The sequence below is a fragment of the Netta rufina genome (genome assembly GCF_964035555.1).
Source record: "Netta rufina genome assembly, chromosome: 3".
Classification (NCBI taxonomy): domain Eukaryota; kingdom Metazoa; phylum Chordata; class Aves; order Anseriformes; family Anatidae; genus Netta; species Netta rufina.
This window is the reverse complement of record NC_140125.1, coordinates 73804387-73814593: the sequence shown is the minus strand read 5'-3', so window position 1 is coordinate 73814593 and position 10207 is coordinate 73804387.

Here is a 10207-nt window from a genome sequence, read left to right as displayed (position 1 = left end):
TGGACAGTGTCTCTGTATCCCTCCCATGCTAAACATCCTTGCTTCATGCTCTGTATGCTTCCTTTTTGTGTTCAAGTTTGGCTGGAGGAATTCAGGTCTACTGCCTGAATTCCTACTTGTTGGGATGGATCACTCTTGGGCTCGGAGGAGGTGACCCTTAAATATAAACCAGCTTTCTGCCCTCCAGGGCCTTATCCCATGGGACGCCACTGAGCAGATCCTTGGAGGCCAAAAATGGCTCATTTTGTCTCGTTGCCTTTTCCTCATGGGAAAAGGACTCAGCTGTTAAAAGCAATGAACACTTCCTCCTCTTTATGAATATATAAATATATAAATATAAATATATAAATATATTTATTATGAATATATAAAGAGGAGGAAGACATCTTTCAGTCTGTGAGTGATGGGGCAGGAGGAGAGTGGCACCGCAGAGCTCAGGATTGCTGCAGTGACCTGCAGGTAGTCCTAGAGCTGGGATCCCTCCCAGTAAAACTCAGCAGCTGGTCATCTTTTGAAGCAACTGGTGACAAATGGAGAGTGAATGATGTTTACTTGTCATCCAGCTGACTCAGAAGACGGTGGCTTTCTATGGAAGTGACTTGTTAATTGATGAAATGTTAATGTTTGGAATCTTTTACATGACCTCAGACTATTTGGCATCAGTTATTGGAGATACATAAACAGAAGTTGTTACACCTGTTGGGCTGAAAGCAGTTGAACACCCTGGACTTCAGAGGTCACTGGGAATACTCATTATTTTGCAGGGCCAGGCTCTTATGGCCTCAGCTGGCTTCTCTGTATTTGTTTGAAAATGCTTAAAGCAAACTGATATAAAAGGCACTTGGCATTTTTTTCCCATACAATTTATGTAAAAGCAGATTATGTTCCATATTTATTTACTGATTTTGATCAGTGCTTCCAGGGCTTAGTTTTATGAAAGTGAAATATTTTTATTGAATCGTGTTTTGTTTTCGTTATACGTGAACACTGCTTTGCCTGTTAGTGAAGTGCTTTTAAAAACATTTTTTTTCCACACCTCAAGAACTGCCAAAGTGGTTTGCAGCTCAGGAAATAAAAAGTACTTATTAGTCAATCTGCATCAGAAACATCAGTCTTAATTCAGTAGGCTTTTATTAAGGTGTAACTTGGCAGCAATTTGGAATTCCTGGTAGTTTTGTGCTTTTGTAGGTATGTCCAGTGACCTACAGAAAGTGTTTCTCAGCCAGTATAAAAAGTAAGAATTGTATTACTGAAGCCTGGGGGAGAGTAAATGGTATATGAATCTGTTTTTCTTACTATGATATTACAACAAGGTGTTAGAATGTTGTTTTTTAAACGTTAGTTCATACTTTGTGGGTAGATTCATTAAGATACTTGTGCGTGCATCTCTGTAAGTACTAAAAATCCATTGCCCTATAAGCACCAAAATAACCCAAATCCAGAACAGAATAGGAAAAGGATAATTCAATACCATGCATGTTAGGCATTTAATGGTGGGAGGATAACCACTGAAACACGCCACTGTATAAAACATGTAGGGATGGTAGAAACAGGCTTTGGCACTGCTGAAGAATGTTCAGTCAAATCAGAGTTAAAATACGTCTTTAAAAACAATTTATATACAAGTGCTGTGGATTGAAATTCTGTTCCTAAGCAGAAAAAGCATCTTACTGGGACTGTAATACCTAGATGGTGCCAATCACTTCCAGATACGGAAAATCAAGCATTATAAAAAAAAAAAAAGAAAATGAAAAAGAAAATACTGTCTAAGGACTCTTGAGTATTTTAGGTCAATGTCATGTTGATTGGGCTAAAATTCTTGGTGCCATAAATTTTAGGCTTCTAACCCACAGGATAGAAACTAACTCTGGGCTTGATCACCGTTGTGTGTGATCAGCTTCAGAGTGCTTTTATGGAAAGAGCCCCTCTGAAATATTGGTCTGAGTGTCCCTAAGAACAACTTGCTCTTGCACCACAATGAAGATTTGTTTGCATTAATGAGTGCTGCCGACTGTGGCTATCAAAAGAAATTAAGCTGCCTTGTAATAAGAAGTTGTTCTTAGGGATTGACTAATGGTTAAAAGGTGGGAAACAAAAGGTAGGAGTAAACAGTCTGTTTTCAAAATGAAGAGATCATTCATGGAGTTCTGTGGGAATTTGTACTCTTAAACATATTCCTAAATTACTTAACAAAAAGAAAAAGAAAGTGGTGGAAAGTAAGGTACTGAAGTTGGATGATAACTCAGTATTTTGGGGGTTGTACAAATGAAAGCCTGCTGCAAAGACCTGCACATGAGTGCCTAGATGATAAAATGGCAGGTGAATTTCAGCCATTCTCTGTTTAGGAAGTCTTGAGCCAAAAGTTTCTGAGGGCTGAGGACTGAGACTGACAAGGTGAAATACCTTTGTATGCTGCTCCGTAAGTATTTGGTTCAGAATGACAAACAAAACAGATCACAGACCTGTGAGACTCCTTTCCCAAAATTGTAAATGGACTCAACAGGAGCCTGGACAAGTACAAGAGGGATCCACTGGGGACTGCAAATAAGCAAATCTTACCAGACTCAGGACATAAATGAGCTGAGAACATTTGGGAGCACACTGTGTGCACCCAGAGGTGAACCCTTGTATCTGCTCCTAGATTTTTTTTTTTTTGTCTTTCCTGCAACGTAACTTGTACAGAAGCAGAGGAACATAACACAGCAGATGAATCACCGCAGATGACAGAATGGAAGGTGGAAATCACTGCAAAGATCCTGCAGTCACTTAACACACCGTGGCAGCTGGTACGCTTACAATTACTGCTTTTTACTTAAGAAGGCATCACTACCTGGCAAAGACCTTTTTTGAGCTCTTAAGGAATTCTGTAGAGGAAGACTGTGACAAGCACTGTTGTGGATGATTTTGAAGGCTTTGAAGCTATTGGAAAAGTAATTTTGAGGAGTTACACTGGCTTTGCCCAGTGCAAACGTGGTGCACTGAGCCACTGACAGCATATCTTGCTTCTGTTTTTAAGAGGAAGGATGAAGGAAGGAGGGGAAAGAAGGACCTGAATCTGTAGCAAATCTGTACCATTTCCACTGCTTGAGGAAGAAATGACAAACAAAAAGCTGAAGTAAGGCAATTGCCAGAGTTTACCACATTCCTCCAGTAGTTCTTGGCTTTCCTGGTTTGCCTCGTTGTTTGATAGATAATGTGTCTGGGAAGCAAAGAAACTAATGCAACGGGATAATCTTTTCCATTCCAATTAGATCTGAAAATATTTTACACGTAGTGCTGTTTTAAGAGGGGGAAGTAACACTGCAGATGCAGCATGGAAATGACATGGTCTCAGGTATCAGCTGGTAATGTAGCATTCTATAAGGAATCACTTTCCTATACAAGACAATGTACATTTGTGTATTTTCAGTAATAATTAAAGTATAAAGCAAGACAAGGGTTCTGTTCAGTGTTTTTTGACTTGGCTCATAGACACGCCCAGGTACCGCGCTTGGTGTGGCCGCTTTGACACGAATACTCACACCACCATATCCTGTAAGATTTTGTTGTTTCACTTTCAACGTGGTTCATATTATGTAATTAAAGTGCAATTATTTGGAGAACCACTTCACACACACAAAAAAGCTTTTGTTACAGCAGACAATGCCTCGGGTCATGCGAGGGTACATCTACAGGGATGGGCGCAGACAGCGACGCCTCCTCTCTGCCTGTGCCCTGACCCAGCCAGCTGGGAGCCGGCTCCCGTCCAGCAGCTGTGGAGCCACGGTGCACGTGTTGCAGAGCCTGAGCTAATAAGGCTGGCTGGGAGGCAGGATGTATTAGCTCGGGCTCAGAACCGCGCTAATGTGGCCGCATGATGTCTGGAGTCACTGGTCTTCCGTCCAGCTGGCTCAAAGCAGGAGCAGGGACAAGACATGACTGTGCCGGCTTGCAAGCTAGTCAGAAATGCAGGTCAGGAGCTGAAATCTGAGGGAATTTCTCTATATTTCTGTTGCTGCTGTCAAGACTCTTGGCTTTATTTAAAAATGACAAAGTCAATGCTGACAACTGCTTCAATTAACAGTAAGCTTGTGATGTTTTCCAAGTGTACATTAAGGAATGCACACTTTTGGCTTCTGAACTATACAAAATTATGTTCTTTTTTAAAGTGTCCTTTTAAAGATTTTTTTCCCTAGAAATACAAATGAACGCTTTAAAAACCAAAGGTCTGTTACCCTTAAGGCTTAGAGACCTCGCCATCCTTTATTACTTACATTTGCAGGGAAACAGCTGCTTTTTCCCAGCAAGCAATCAAGAGAGCTCAGATTCCACATTGAACCTAGGAAACTCTGGAGGAGTGATGAGCTGTCTGAAAATACCTCGGCACTACCTACTGGTGATTTGATTCTTTTCTTGCTGTGGAGATCTGCTCTGAGGACAGAAGAATTTATAACTTCTCTCGAGGATTTCTAAACAGTGAATAGACATCTTCAGCTGCTCTGTGCAGTTCTGTAATAAAAATGGCAGATATCAAACCCCCTTGGCGCTGGTCTTTTTAGCTCTTTTTATTTGCTCTCATGGAGATTCTGGAGGCATGTTGTTTACACTTAGGACCACATTTTATAGTCAGCAGCAATACATATCTCTAATTCAGGAGTCTCTTTCCCATTTCAGTTCTATAAAGGGAAGGCAGGAGATGTAATCTTTCTGTGTTTCAGCAAACCTTTCAGTACTGTTTCTCACAGTATCCTTCTGAACAAAATGTGCAGCACACAGCTAAACCAATACATGGTACGATGGATGAACGAAGGGCTGATGGATGGGGCTTGAGTTACGGTAAAGGGGGTTACCTTGGGCTGGCAGCCAGTCACTAGCGGGGTTCCCTAAGGCTCCATTTTGGGGCCAGCTCTCTTCAAGACTTCTATAAATGACCAGGATGCAGGACTTGAACAAGAGCAGCCCTGCAGACAGGGAGCTGGGGGCTCTGGTCAGCAGCAAGTTTAACACAAGCTAGCAGCGTGCCCTGGGGGGCATCAGGCATGGCACTGCCTTTGCACTGCAACTGAGCGACAGGAGGTGAGAGAAAATACCCTTTAAACTGAAACTGCCATACGTATCTGTGCTTTGATCTGTTATTATTGCTTCAACCTCCCTGAAGGACTGAGCATGACGCTCCAAATGTCAGACTTGAACCTCTTCGCATTTGGGTCCATTATTACTATCTGTCATGGGCTCAGGATTCCCCTGACAAGAAGAAAGAGATTTCTTCCCATCTGTTTTAATAAATTGAAGTCTACGTTGGCTTTTAGATGCAGATGCTCTAATGACAAACCCACCAATTACCAATTTTAAGACACCAAACTACTTCATTTTGAAGGGGACATTTTAAAAGGGTGCTATGACAAAACCCAAGGCATTCCATCCTTAAGGAGTAATACCATACACTTCTACTGTGCATATATATATATATATATGAAAGCATGACCAGTAGCTGGAAGCAGAAAAGTTTTTCCCATTGTATAAGCTACAGAGTAGCATTTTCGACTTGCTCTCCCTTATATTCAGCATGCTAAAGCACGTAATGGTGCGTGTAGCTGGCTCCATCTGAGTTTCTTTAAGGTTGCTCAGCCCTCACTGTTCTGGCAAACACAAAATGCAAGGCAAAAAGCATTACAAGCATTACAAAAACCCTTCTGTCGTCTTCATTTTGGGAACAACCCAGATGGAAAGATTCTGCTGGTATCAGTCCAGCTTTGGACTGGTCTGGGCAAGGGACTGTGTGTTTGGCAAGAGCTACAGAATGGCCAGTTCTGGCATTTCCAGCAGGAGCAGTGGTCACTGCCAACATCTCTCTCCACTTCAGTTTCTTTAATCAGCTCAGAGTTTGCAGGCAACAGCCCTGAATTTGTGACTAGAAGAAAAAAGTGAAGAGAAAATGTCTCATGCCTTCTTCTGTGCCTTTCCAGCCAGCTCTTCCTCCCACGTTAACAGATGCACAGTGACCGGCAGTGTAGTTGGCTTTGCTGCTTCTCTGGAATTCCCCAGCTGCATCCTTGCATCTTTTTTTTTCTTTCTTTTTTTTTTTTTTTTCTTTCCAAGAAGTATTTTCAAGAATTTTAGAAACTAATCCTCATGTGGCTCTGAAACAAGAGATACTCTGCTGAGTATCTTTGCTGCTGGAGAATGGTGATGATCTACCTTATACTTCCAAAAAAGTCGACCTCTACGTCTTCAGGCTGGTGACTTCAATCAATGTCACTTTGGTTTCTCAGAAGAGAGAGCACCAGGCCTCTTGACCTTCAGGATACATATGTTTATTCTTATGTAGCCTCAAGATTGTCTTATCAAAGGAATCCTCATCACACTGGGGAGACAGGGTCATTGCTAATGAAGGACCACTTCATTCAGCCTCTGCATATTGCCACTTTTCTAGCATCCTGGTCACCATAGGTGCTTGTGTCAAGTGAAGCAAAATATCCTGTTTCCATGCTGAACAAATGGCATATCAGATCATGACAAGAGTAAGGACTTCAGTTCCCGCAGGCAGTCTACTGACTCACTGCAAGTCTGGGTTTCAAGGTTCATAGTTTGCATAGTTACATACAAGTATACGCAGGTGGATATTTTTAAATCTAAAATATGTATCACGTGGAGTAGAGATTGTATTCATTTTTTGAATCACCACCACATAAACTGAAGAAAGAGAGTATTTTGAGAGATTCAGTATGAACTGACCACCTGTTTCTGTAACCACCTATGTTTTGCGATTTAATTCTTCTTCCCAGATCTGCCACATTCCCCAGGGATTTGTATACAATATTGCAAAAAAAAAAAAAAGGATATACAGAGTCCTGCTTCTCTGAACACAGAACAGATCAAGCAGAATAGTTTCTCAGAGCTTCCCTTCTTTTTCAATTAGCGCTCAGCCTAATTGTTTTATCATTATGCTTTTCTCTTCATTCCTGGCCCTGCTGTGACTGTGGCTGGCTGTTCCTCCTGTAGGTATTTCTGTAGTGGTTCTTCAATCTACGCACGCAGGCACACCAAGCAGTACCCTCCACTTACACCCTTCTGATTTCTGTAGAGATGCGTCTTTATTTTAGACAGTGACACATTTTGAGAGCTCTTGACCTGGACAAGGAGTGGTTGTAATTATACAGAGGTTTTGACATTTTTAACCAAATGAGTAATAATATAGCTTGACTAAAAACAGTACTAGCACGCTTCCCCAGCACACAAAGAGGCGTACTTATGTTGTATAAAATGCAGTGCTCCCCTGGCTTTGCTTGATTGAGATCTGTAACATCAGGAAACAAATGTAATCCGACTTTCCTCTACAATCCGATAGTCAAGCTTCACTGCTGCAAGAAACCGAGAAGTGGCTAAATGGGATGGCAATTGTCCACGTTTGCAGCTGGATTACTGTTCTTTAAAAAGGGGCTAGATGGGACAGTTTTACGAAAGCTGGTTTAAGCGCGACTTCTGCATGTCTCTGATAGCTTCTTCATTAAAAACAAACATTGATAGCTTTCTCCAGGAGCCGATTCATTTCTTACCTACTGCTTGGCCCGCTAACGTGAGGAGTGGAAGAGAAAGTCTCTGGTTTGTAACTTCTTGGCTGCTGAGCCCTTCTGGGTGGTCTGCATAGCTGGAATATTTCAGGAATGAAGTATTTGAGCGATTACGATGTTAAGGGAGCAGGTAATCAGAAAACATATCCTCCTGTTCTGCAGCAGCACATTAGTGGAAGAGTTGAAAGGCACCAGTATAAATTGTTCAGCTTTTCCATGTCAGGGCACTTAATAACGTAGTACAGCCGCAAATAAACCTTTTATAAAGTTTAAAACTAGAATATTGGAAGTATGAGTTTACAGTTGATTATCTTGCTAAAACCAGTAAAAGCACAGCCGAACAAATTAAATACTAACATTAAAACCAATATTAGTCATCGAAGAGTACAGTCAATTACAACGGCGGCTGTTCACGTGTTCATTTTGTATCATTTCTACTTGTTTTCCCTAGTCCTGTTAACGTCATGCTCAGCATCCATGAGCTGTAGGTACCCGAGCTTCAGCAGGTACAGTCTGAAGACTTTAGTATTTTGTTGTGTATTTTTTTTTCAGCTTTCCCAACACTGCATCAGTGCACTAGGTACAATTATATCTTCTGTAATGGGAGCGAGTCATTTTGATTACCTTATTTTTTCTCTTGCTTTCTATAGATGTGTATAGAGCATGTCTGTAAAATACAAGTCCATAAGAACCCTTAAAATTGGCAAATTTGGGCTGTGAGGGAGATGGTTCGGACAGCGCATCCTATCTGTAACTGTACTAATAGCTGCTTTTAGGCAGTCAGTGGCATGTGAACACATCTCAAAGTCCAAAAAGAGTAAAACAAGTACTAAATCCTTACTTTTGCCCACAAAGACAACAAAATTTAACAGATGGGAATTGAACAAATGCAACCAGAACTCCCATTTCTATGGCCACTGCACAAACTGAACCCACAACTCTAACAGGGAGGCAGGTATCTACAAAGCTACAGTTAAAAAGCAATGAGCTCAGGGAAATCATTTGCACAATAATGCCCTTGAACTGTGAAACATGAGCACAATCACATTATGTCACAACAGTGTGAGACAAAAAAAAATGCTCTCAGAAAGATGGGCTATAATATGGAATTGCATCTGTCTTCCTTTTGAGAAATATGTGAAATAACATAACTGTAACCTATTTGTGGTAGTGGCTCAACAGACTCAGAAGCTGCAAAATTATCAATAATGCTATTGGTTTATCAGTCTCAAAGTCAAAATCTACGCTTATTTTTAAGGCAAGTTCAATTTTAAGTCTCTGCATCTCCAAAGTAACATTGCTAAGGATCATCTTACTCAAGATGAAATACAAATTAAATATTGCAATCTGGATCCAAGCGCTGTATCCATACAAAGTTTTACTTCGGAGCTAACCATTTAGGAAGCTATAAACAAGAGGTAGCTGCTTTCCTAACTCATCTTCAAGAAGGGACATATTTTTGGTCAGTGAAATCTTCAAAAGAAGGTCCAGTGCTCATCTTGAGCAGCTTGGTTGAAGAGCTTTTGTTTCTGCTCAAATGGAAGCAGAAAAATAGAAAGCACAGACTGTGTATAAGTCTACAGGTGTGGTTTGGCTGTTGCGCACATGCTTTATGTTTTTGCACTTGAGCAATCTTCTCAGTAGCCTAGTAAAAAATTATCTTAATTAACCCGTGCTGCTATTTATGAGTTTACAGTGACTGATGTGCTAGCATCTACGTGTTTACTCCAGCTATGTTTAACAGGTGATACGCAAGTCCATTAGATTGCACGTACCAGTCAATCAAGCAAAATGCAGAGTGGAGGAACACTTTGAAAAACAGATGGATTTCTGATTTAGCCTTTCTGAGGTCGAACACCTTGCGTATTATAAATCAATATATATTATAAATAATATATTATATATTATAAATCAATGTATATAATAATATATTTTGGAGAACATATTCAAGAACATATTCTAGAGAAATTAAAAGATAAACATCATTTCAAGTCAGAAAATATTATGTTACGTACCATAGATAATCTGGAATTTGTACTTGGACTCCTGCTTACTGCAATTAAATATAAGTTTTTGCTACCCATTAAAACAAGTGAAGTAAAAATCAATGGATAGCAGGGAGGGAGGAGAGGAAGAAGTTGCACTTTTTATTATATTTTAAGACTGTAGAAAAGTTAAAGCTGGAATGAACCCAGCTCAGACTGGTAACAAACTGAGCTCTTTTTTCAAGGTGTTGACAAAATACTTTTTTTTTTTTTTTTTTCTCAAGGAAGCCTACAAGTTATGAAACAAATGGATGTCAGTCACAGAATACGTTGCTCCCTGCCTGAAAAGGTCACCGGCTAAGGATCCAGTTTGACTTCTCCTGGGGCTAGTGGATTTTTTGAGGGTTTGGATAGAGCATCAGCAACCTCGCCCTGGCACCCTTGCTCATTCCAGGCTTAAAAAGCACTAGTTCCAGTGCCTGGCTTCAGATGGGCAGGCACCATCAATTTTAAATATTTAAGATGAATTTAGAGCAAGGACTGAGTGACTTGGCATAATTTAGAAAAAAAGTGCATGAGGAAAATAACAGGGATGTTTTAGATTACATAGCTTGAATTTACAGCTTAAACGAAACACGCACAATAGGTGCTAAATAATAGCAAAAATGAGGC